The following is an 11,240-nucleotide window of genomic DNA, read 5'->3' on the forward strand; positions in this document are numbered from 1 at the left end:
TGCTAGAAGGAAGAGTGAAATAAAAATACGAACAACTATGTTATAATTTGATTATTATCTGTTGACCTTTGCTTAAAACTTACTAAGCATTGTAATGCTTACTCCGTTTACTTTGTTTCCTCTGTTTTATAGATCTCATTTGGAAGCTACAGGCTCGGGGATCGTTAGTAACTAGTCACACTATTACTATCCACTGCTTGTTATTGTTATGTTTTGAATTATTTTATGGCATGTATAGAATAGACTAGTGGCGGAAGAATATTTTGGTTAATGTATATAAGCCATGCGAAAATGGCATCTTTTGAATGTTTACTTAGAAGTTTAAATTTTATCCTGGTCGTGCTTAGTACTTATTTAAATGAATGATCTTTATTTCAAGAAAAGTTCAAAATTTTACGGTTCTGACATGAGTTACAAGTCCGGTAATGCCCCTTACCTATTCCGGCGATGGTTACGGGATAGGGGTGTTACACCTTGGGTTAGGTTCAGTATTACTTGGTAAGCTACCCTGTGGTCGTTCGGAGATTAGTTTGGATAGTTGGCCTATCTGAGTTTCGAGTCCTTGGATCGATGCTTGTTGATTTTTAAATGCTATCTCGGTATTTTGGAAACGGGTTTCTGACATTGATATGAATTTTGAGGTTCGGCTTTTTCTCTTGTTGATAAGGTGGCTATTGAAAACCCTGAAGATTTTGTGGCTTTTGATTCCCTTGAACTCCCCATGAGAAATTTGGGTGGTTCCTCGAACCTGCATTATAAGTATTACTATATATGTTATTTTGAGATCTAAAAGTTATTATTACCATATAGTTGACTTGTTCCTCTTCGGTTGTGGGATTGAAGGATTGATATTATGTATGCACACCTCCTCCACTTGAGTCACACCTCATTATTAGATGTACCTGCGTAGAACCAAGTAAACCATCAATCTTATTATTGAGTAGTTCTACCTGATTTGATAGCATAGTAACTGAGTCGACATTAAAAATGCCAGTTGTTTTCGTTGGCTTTGTCCTCATAACTTGCCACTGATAGTTATTCAGTGACATCTCTTCAATGAATTTATAAGCCTCTTCAGGTGTTTTGTTGTTGATGGTTCTGCCAGGAGCTGTATCAATCATTTGCCAAGTCGAGGGATTCAGACCACTGTGGAATGTTTGTACTTGCAGCCAAAGTGGTAACCCATAGTGAGGGCACCTTCTCAGTAAGTCCTTGTATCTCTCCCATGCATCGTAAAGTGTTTCTAAATCCATCTGCACAAAAGAAGAGATATCATTACGTAATTTAGCCGTTTTAGCTGGCGAAAAATATTTTAGTAAAAATTTCTCGATCATTTGTTCCCAAGTAGTAATTGACCCTCGTGGTAACGAGTTGAACCACTATTTAGCTTTGTTACTCAATGAAAAAGGAAATAACTAAAGAAGAATGGCATCATCAGAAAAGCCATTGATTTTAAATGTATCGCAAAATTCCAGAAAGTTTGATAAGTGAGGGTTAGGATCTTCATCTTGCAAACCATCAAACTGAATAAACTGTTGTATCATCTGAATAGTCTTGGTTTTTATTCTAAAGTATTTGCAGCTACAGCAGGTCTAACTATGCTAGATTCAGTTCTTGTTAAAGAGGGTTTAGCATAATCATACATAGTACGTGGAACAGGATTTTGATTAGCCGCAATTACTGGAGGTAGCTGATTGCCTTGGTTTTCAGCCTTCTTGTCAGTTGGAGGTTGAGTATCGTCTTCTTGCTCGTTCTCTATGTATCTTAAGCTGCACCTTATTTCTCTTTGGTTTCTAAGAACTGTGCGATTGATTTCTTCGTCAAAAAGTAATGGTCCCGACGGGTTTCTTTTAGTCATAAACTAAAAAAACCTGTCAAGAGAAAGAAAAAGTAAATAAATATAATAATAATAAAGTTAAATTAAATTGCAAGAAAAATAAATGGCTAAAGTAATAAAAATTGAGCGTTCCTAATATCTTAGTTCCCCGGCAACGGCGCCAAAAACTTGATCGCATGATTCGTAACAAGTAATAAATATTTATAATGAAGATCAAACTTAGACTAACTATTATCACGATGAAAAGGCAAGCGCACCTATCGAACAATAGTATAGTAATAGGAAGACCGGGATATCGTACCCAAGGGAACCAAAAGTGCTAATAATAACTATCTTTTTATTATCTAACCTAAGAATAAAAGGGGTTTTTTTGTTTTAATTAACTAATTATATAAACTAAGAACGCACAGAGAAAAGAATTGGAGAATTGCTTTTGGGAAAATCGATTGACTTGAGACAATACCTAAGGAAAAATCCACCTCGACTTTACTTGTTATTCTGGCTTCGAATCGGACGATTTATTCTTCAACTTCTTCCGTAGAGATCCCTAAGTTATGTTATTATCCATATTCAAGACTAATAGCGTCTAATCCCTAGATTGAATAACCAAGACTTTTCTCTAATTAACACCCTAGGGTTGCATTAACTCGATCTATGGATCCCCTTATTAGGTTTCACCCTAATCCGGCAAAATCTTATCACCCTATTTCTAGGCGTGCAATCAACTCCGCTTAATTATGACAAAAGTACTCTTAGATAGGGTCTATTCCTCGTCTGAATAAGAGCATGTCTTGAATCAGTATCCTGGGATATCAAAACAAGAATTAAGAACACATAATTAAGAACAAGTTAAATATTTATCATACGATTTAGAAAATAATAACAAGATTCGTCCTAGGTTTCATTCCCCTTAGGTATTTAGGGGATTAGTTCATAACTAAATAAGAAAACATCTCAGAAGAATAAAGAATACAAAACATAAAGAAAACCCAAAACTCCTTAAGGGAAATTGAGGAGAGATCTTCAGTCTTGATGATGAATCCGGCTTTAGAGATGGATCAATCGGCTTCCTTGGGGTAATTCCTTACCCCCCTTCTCTGTCTCCCCTTTTTCTCCTTTTCTAGGGTGTATTTATACGCTTTGGAATGCCTAGAAGCCCTCCAAAGTGGCCTTTTTTGAATTGGACTTAACTTGGCTCGGCAGGGACACGCCCGTGTGCCACGCCCGTGTGCGTCGTCCTCTAATTTTGCTAGATTGGCACGACCGTGTAGTCTGCCCTTGTGAGGAGGTCTAGGCCGTGTTGATTTTGTACTTTTTCCCATTTTCTCCGTTTTTGGCCCGTTTCTCGATCCTTTTGCTCTCCTATGCTCTCCTAAGTGTAAAACATATAATTAAAGCATTAGGTGTATCGAATTCACCAATTCTAATGGAGAATCATACATAAAATGCGTTAAACATGGGAGAAAAATATGTATAAATTACGGTTTATCACAAACCAAGCAACACAGGCAGTAAAATAATGAACAAAAGAAACAGGGAATTGTTTGGAGAAAAGGGAAGAAGTTTCGGCAAAGAAGGTGCTAAACTCGCCAGCAGGGTTCTACCAAAGAGAAATGTAAAGAGAAGAAAAGAAATATGGGTATTAGAGATAGGCTATATTCAGCCAAAGATTTAGAATGGAAGAAAGAAAAGAGAAATATGATTCATGGCACAAAAGAATAAAAGAAGGAAGTTGCGATAAAGGATTTCAGCTTAAGTCTGGAAAAGCACAAAAGACTACTAGTGAAATCGGCACAAGGGAGAATGGTACCAAAATTGTCAAAAAAGAACAAAACCCGAAATAGAAGAGAAGGAATTTGGCACCTCCTCGAAAACCAATTGCCAAAAATACATTTCCAAAACACTTTGGCCAAATTTGCACCCACAACACCCCCATTCGGCTACAACTCAACCCAATTTCAAACTCCTTGAAAATCTCCAAGATTTTCTCCCCTTATCCCTCCTTGATATCCTCCATAACAACCTCTATAACCCATTCAAACTCTCCATCACTAGAGTTCAAATCCAGCACCAACTCTTGTCGTCCCCTGGTAGCAAAATAAATGCTCCTTGCATACCGTGGAATTCAAACCCATGCCTTCTTAGATGCTCCGCACGCTACTTGCCACTAAGCCACAAGGCTTTTTGTAACATAAAATCCCACACACTTAAACATAAGTCCTAATTGCTAACAACCAGTCTCACTTAAGATCAAAACTAAAAATTTTGCCAAGGCCCAGACTCAAACCCAAGCTTCCTAAACACCCCCAAACATACCCAAGTCACATAGCCAATAAAGCAAACAAGAAACTTGTGTCAAAGCATACAAAATTATAGACCCTACATTTTTTGGGCGTTACGACTCTACCCCCTTAAAGAAATTTAAGCCTCGATATTTTCCTGATCAGAATGAGTGAGGGTATTGTTGTCGCATTGCCTCCTCTGGTTCCTACATGGCCTCTTCTGAACCGTGGTTACGCCAAACCACCTTACCCAGTGGAACAGATTTCTTTCTCAATACTTTAACATTACGATCCAATATCTGCACCAGTTCTTCCTCGACAGTCAAATCAGGCCTAACCTTAATTTCCTCAACTGACACAATGTGTGAAGGATCAAAATGGTACCGCCTCAACATTGAAACATGAAACACGTCATGAATCCTATCCAACTCTGTAGGCAACTCGAGTTGATAAGCGACCGATCCCATACGCTTAAGTATTCGATAAGGCCCAATAAACCTAGGGCTAAACTTTCCTTTCCGCCCAAACCTCAAAAGTTTCTTCCATGGTGAGACTTTAAGAAAGACATAATCCCCCACAGAATACTTGATCTACTTATGCTTTAAGTCTGCATAAGACTTTTGCCTATCAAATGCTACCTTTAACCAGTCTCGAATAAGCTTTACCTTGTATTCTGTATCAGAAATTAATTCTGGTCCCAAAATTCGCCGCTCAACCAATTCAATTCAACAAGTAGGAGTACGACACCTACGACCATATAATGCCTCGTACGGTGCCATTTGAATACTGGACTGGTAGCCATTGTTATACGCAAACTCTGTCAGCAGCAAATAGTCCTCCTAGCTGCCTCTGAAATCAATTATACAACTTCTTAACATGTCTTCTAGTATTTGAATCACCCTCTCTGACTGCCCATCTATCTGAGGCTGAAACGCAGTGCTGAAATCCAGTTTTGTACCCAAAGCCTCGTGCAACTTCTTCTAGAATCAATATGTGAATCTAGGATATCTGTTAAATATGATAGATATTGGTACCCCATGCAGTCTCACAATCTCGGCCACCTACAACTTGGCCAACTTCTGCAATGAATAATCAGTGCGAACCAGTATAAAATGGGCAGATTTAGTCAATCGGTCTACAATCACCCATATCGAATCCTTCTTAGTAGGCGTTAAGGGTAGCCCACTCACAAAATCCATGGTTACCCTCTCCCACTTCCAGAGTGGAATTTTAACTAGCTACAGTAACCCAGAAGGTAGTTGATGCTCAGCCTTAACTTGCTGGCAAGCCAGGCACTTATTCACATAATCAGTAACTTTGGGTTTCAACCCTAGCCACTAATACAGCTCACGAAGATCTCGGTATAACTTGTTCCTGCCAGGATGCATAGCAGATGGACTACTATATGCCTCTTGTAGTATAGACTGCCTCAAATCTGAATCCCTCCATATACAAACTCTTCCATGGAAACATAATACTCCTTCACTATTTAGCCTAAAATCTGTAGTCTCACCATTCTTAACTTGTCAATAACGAGAAACTAGCGACTCATCCATTAATTATTTCTCCTTAATTTGATTAGTCCAAGTCGGTCTCACTTGCAGTTCAGCTAACAAGCTACCATCATCAAACAGACTGAGACAAGCAAACATTGCTCTCAAATCAGATACAAACCCTACGGCTCAGTGCGTCAGCTACCACATTAGCTTTACCAGGGTGGTACTTAATTGAACAATCATAATCCTTAAGCAACTCTATCCATCTCCATTGCCTAAGATTTAGCTCTTTCTGAGTAAGGAGATACTTGAGGCTTTTATGATTTGTGAAAATAATAGTCTTGTCACCGTATAAATAAGGTTTCCAAATCTTCAGTGCGAATATCACCGCAGCTAACTCCAAATCATGAGTGGGGTAATTCGCCTCGTGAGGCTTAAGCTGACGAGATGCATAAGCAACCACCTTACCCTCTTGCATCAACACACAACCCAATCCAATGTGCGACGCATCACTGTAGACAGTAAATTCCTTCCCAGACTCCTGCTGTATCAAAACAAGGGCCTTAGTCAGAACATCCTTCAGTTTCTCAAAACTCTCTTGCTGTTTATTAGTCCAATAGAATGGTACCCCTTTACGCAGTAGCTTGGTCAGAGGTGCAACAATCAGTGAAAACCCTTCAACAAAACGTCTGTAATACCCAGCTAGACCTAAAAAACCTTTGAATATCAGATATCGTCTTTAGTGGTTTCCAATCCACTACAGCTTCAATTTTCCGAGGATCCACCCTAATTCCCTCTATCGACACTACATGACCCAGAAATGTCACTTCTTGCAGCCAGAACTCACACTTGCTGAACTTTACGTAAAGTTGTTTTTCCCTCAGAATTTGTAAGACAATTCGAAAATGTGCATCATGATATTCTTCGGTTCTTGAATACACCAGGATGTTGTCTATAAATACGACTATGAACTGATCCAAATAAGGCAAAAATACTCGGTTCATCAAATCCATGAAAGCTGTTGGTGCATTCGTCAATCCAAATGGCATAACTAGAAACTTGTAATGACCATAGCGAGTTATAAATGCAATCTTATACACATCATCCTCCTTAACCTTCAGCTGATGATACCCAGACCGAAGATCTATCTTGGAGAAAATCGTGCCTCCTCACAGCTAGTCAAACAGATCATCTATCCTTGGTAAAGGGTACTTGTTCTTGATAGTCAGTTTGTTCAATTGACGATAATCGATGCACATGCGCATGGATCCATCCTTATTTTTCACAAACAACACTGGTGCTCTCCACGGGGAGACACTCGGTCAAATAAATGCTCGGTCTAGTAGCTCTTGAATTTGAGCCTTTAACTCCACCATCTCCTTCGGTGCCTTCCTATACGGGGCAAAGGACATCGAAGCTGTTCCATGTAGGAGCTCAATGTCGAATTTGACCTCACGGTTTGGAGGCAAACCAGGAAGTTCTTCAGGAAATACATCCAAAAACTCCTTAACAGTTCTGACATCTCCCATAGAAGGACCTTTAGAATCAGGAATACTAAGATAAGCTAGAAACGTCTCGCAACCCTTGCGAACTAGCTTGTCGGCCCTTAACACAGAAATCATATTAGTCAGATAATCCCTTCGCTCTCCTATCACAGTCACCTCCTCATCCTCAGTAGACTTCAACAGCATACGCTGAGCAGCGCAATCTAATTTTGCACGATGCTTCACTAACCAATCCATGCCTAATATAATATTGAATTCCCCAAACGGCAGTTCCATCAAAACTGCCAGAAAGACAACCTCTTGAACCTCAAGGGGCACACCTCTAAACAACGTATTCACCCTTACAGACTGTCCCAGCGGACCCAACACAGTCATCTCACTAACAGTATTTTCAAACTGGATACCCAGCATCCTAGACATAGTGCATGCAATATACGAGTGTGTAGACCCAATATCAATTAAAGCAGTGTATGGTACATTATAAATTAGGAAAGTACCAGTTATGACGTCGGGGGCGTCACCATCCTCTCGACGACGAGGAGCATAAACCAAGGCTGGCTGTCTCGCCTCAGTGTTACCAGCACCTCTGCCCGATACTGCACAACCTCATCCCCAACCATTTCCACCTCTAGACTATCCACGACCTCTCAATGGCTGATAACCACCTATCCCTGGTTGAACATGGCCCTGACCTATCGCTTTCATCTGAACAGGCCTCTAAGTACAGTTTTTAACCTGATGATACATGGATCCACACCGAGAACACGCCCCAGTTTGTTTCCAACATTCACCTTGATGAGCTCTTCCATAATCAATGCAGGACTACGGTCTTGCAGCAACCACATGAACCATTCGGGCTAGCCCATCAAATTTGGCCTCTTTATAGGCCTTGCAGAAGAACCCGAGGGTCTAAAATCCCTCTTGTTTCTGCCCCTATCTTTCTTGCGGTTCTGGCGCTCAAAGCGCTTCACATCCTCAACAATTTTTAGTTTCTCAACAAGGGCAGCAAAGTCTCGCTCCTATGGAGCGATCAACACATGTAACTCATCCCGGAGACCATCCTCGAACTGTACAGAACATTCATACTTAGTCGAGACTATCCCGCGTGCATACCGACTCAGCCCTAGAAACTCTACCTCATACTCTGCCACGGCCTTATTCCCCTTGGTCAAGCTCAAGAATTCCTTCCTTCGGGCATCCACATAACTTGCGCCCATATACTTCCCTGAAAAGGCTACTTTAAAGAAATCTCATGTCAAACGGTCAACTTGCGTACCCTCTCTCACAGTGAGCCACCACTGGTAGGCCTTATCTTGTAGTAAAGACACTGCTCCTTTTAATTTTTGCTCCATAGTACAGTCAAGGTCATCCATTATTCGTTCGATAGCCTCTAACCAATACTCCGCCACATTTGGGGCTACACCAGAAACACCCCAAAAATTTTCACCCAATTAGACTGGAGTCGCTCAAAAATTAATCCTCGGCCTACAGATCCAGTACTTGCTCTAGCAACCCTTTCAAGAACACGCAGCATTGCTTGAGATAAAGCATCATCCCCAACTGCTCGGTCATAAGACCCTGTCTCAGTTACTGGTGAGGCTGGTGCCTTCCCAGCCGGCATGTGACCCGATGCTGAAGACCCAGCTCTAACACTTCCTCGGCCTCTATCGCGGCCTCGTGTACCCCTTCCACGAGTACCCCTTATGCTCATTTTGGCAGCAAATTCTCTGTTTTAAAGTCTTATGAATCAATTTATAATTTCAATAATTATTAATCAATGCGTTATGAACAAGAGTAATTAGGGTTTGTTTTCGCAGAACAAAGTCTTATCATAGTTTTTTGTCCCTATAGTCTCAGTTTACCCCAACTAAAGAGTTTCAGTGTAGTCCTACTGTCTATAATAGTCCCTCAGTAACACTTTTTAGTCTATAACAATAAATAGTGTTAGAAAACTTATAGATTTGGTGCTGGAGACTCAATGTGCTACATTTCCCATCACAACGTTTAAAATTCAAAACTTCAAAAACCCATTCCACAGCCGAGTTTTGCAAGCTTGGCTATGATACCACTAAATATAACATCTCAAACCCGGCCTAGACGTTACGACTAAATCTGACATGTCACATCAAAGTGCCTTCCAAAACTTGAACTTGTTTGGTGAAAAACCGTTTTAAAGTTTAAACCTATTTAGTTTTTAGTTGCTTAAGAAAACTTGGTAAATTCTGTTACTACAACTGAAATTAACTTATCAAAACATTTGTTATTATTGATTTCATAATCCATTTAAAATCGCTGAAGCTTCTCTGGTTGTAAACCATAAGGTTAAAAATGCATGTTTTTCTTCGAAACTATTATTATTTAGAACACTCGATGTTCCTACTCAAGCAATTTAAAATACGAAATCAAAAGCCAAATAAAGTTAAAAATTCCCCAAATTGCCTTATTACATAATTAAAACCCAAATATAAAGTTTTAGAATAAATTTAAGTCCTAATCAAAACATCTACGATCGTGTGGCCACCTCTGAGTCCCTCGCGGCTCTAAATTGTCTAAGGCTGGGGAATACCTGCACAGTTAAAGGAAGGGTGAGTTTACGAGAACTCAGTGTGTAATCCCCTATTACTCAAACAAGATATCTGATGCATCTGATGTGATCGGGCCAAGGCCCTATTCAAGAATGATGATATCGGGCCTTAGCCCTACACAATGATGAAATGGGCCTAAGCCTAATTCAATATCAGTACAGTGCAGGTATGCAACCCGTCCTAATCCAACCAACACACCACCCGTACCAACCAACACACCATCTGAGGATTAAACCGACCCACCCAGCCAACACACCAATATCGCAATAAGCTACTATATAAAGACACGCGTGGGCGTAGCCACTAATATCAGAATACGTGGCAAAAGCCACAGAACAGTAAAAACGTGGCAAAGCCACTAGCAAAATACTTCCTCCAAATCAGAATCTCGACCCCAATGCAAAATGTCATGTCATAAATAATGTATGAATGCAAGGTTTCATACTCAGATGCAGTCATATATTTATCATACAGTCATCAATCAACCTACCTCTAGGGTAGAATGGTCATTTCCATCCATTAGGGATAAAGTAGTAATTTTACCCCGTAGGGGTATTTCGGTCAATTACCCTATTTCGGGGTCTCGATACAGTTAATGACCCTTCAAAAGGTCTACAATCGTCTTAAACAACTCAGTTAGCCCATCCGGCCAAAACGGTGTAAATAGGCCCATAGCCCATTACTTGGCCCAAATGGGCCCACACGCTCGTGCAGCCTATTTAGCCCAAATCCAGCAGCGACTATGTGATTACCATAGCCTACTCCATTATCTTCCACTTACCGAAAGTTTCATCAGCGTGGGGCCCACGAGCACACACGGCCTATCTATAGCCCAAACCCACGAGAATGCTCGTTGTGGCATCTACTGTCTGTGACCCATGACTTGTGGACTTGATTCATCTCATGAGTGATCACTCGCTCGCGAGGCTGCAAATGCGAAAACATCGGCATTTGGACTTTTTGGCTTTTGCCTATTCACATTAGTGTAATGGTGTGAATACACACCTTTTGGCTTTTGGACAGTAACGGAATGGTGTACGGATACACACCTGGATTTCCGAAAATGAGAGCTTCTCCTACGAATCCAAAGCCTATAATCGATACAACATACAGTTCGTCTCCACTTAAATCAAAATCAACTAATCTATAACCCAACTCTTCTGCTTACCCTGACTAAAAAGAGGGTGGCCAACTGCGCCTGGATTAGTTAGGTCGAGTACCTGTATTTAGGCACTTAACTACACTCACGATAGATTAATAGGTAGAACTAATTAAAAAGTAGCCTAAAATCATAAAGATAACTTTTTGAGAGACTAAGAACAATGGGCCTTACTAAAGTATTGGAAGATAGGGTTTCGATGGTTCGAGAACGTCCTCCTCCCTTCGTTTCTCAGTGATACCTGGAATCAATGAACGCACATTATAGGAAAAAGAGGTCACCAATTAACAAATACAGAGATTTAAGAAAAGGGATATTTGGCTTTAAGAAGATAGTAGAAGAAACAAGGTTGTCAATCCCTACATGATATACTTAT

The 11,240-nt window shown here is 40.3% G+C and overlaps 1 non-coding gene across 1 annotated transcript; it reads left to right on the forward strand.

Moving 5' to 3' along the window:
• Nucleotides 1–1,179: 1,179 nt before the first annotated feature.
• On the forward strand, nucleotides 1,180–1,286 carry LOC128291301 (small nucleolar RNA R71). Its single transcript, XR_008281077.1, has one exon. It is a non-coding gene; the product is annotated as a small nucleolar RNA R71 (small nucleolar RNA).
• The last annotated feature ends 9,954 nt before the right edge of the window (nucleotides 1,287–11,240 follow it).

Source organism: Gossypium arboreum, chromosome 3, assembly GCF_025698485.1.
Source record: "Gossypium arboreum isolate Shixiya-1 chromosome 3, ASM2569848v2, whole genome shotgun sequence".
Classification (NCBI taxonomy): domain Eukaryota; kingdom Viridiplantae; phylum Streptophyta; class Magnoliopsida; order Malvales; family Malvaceae; genus Gossypium; species Gossypium arboreum.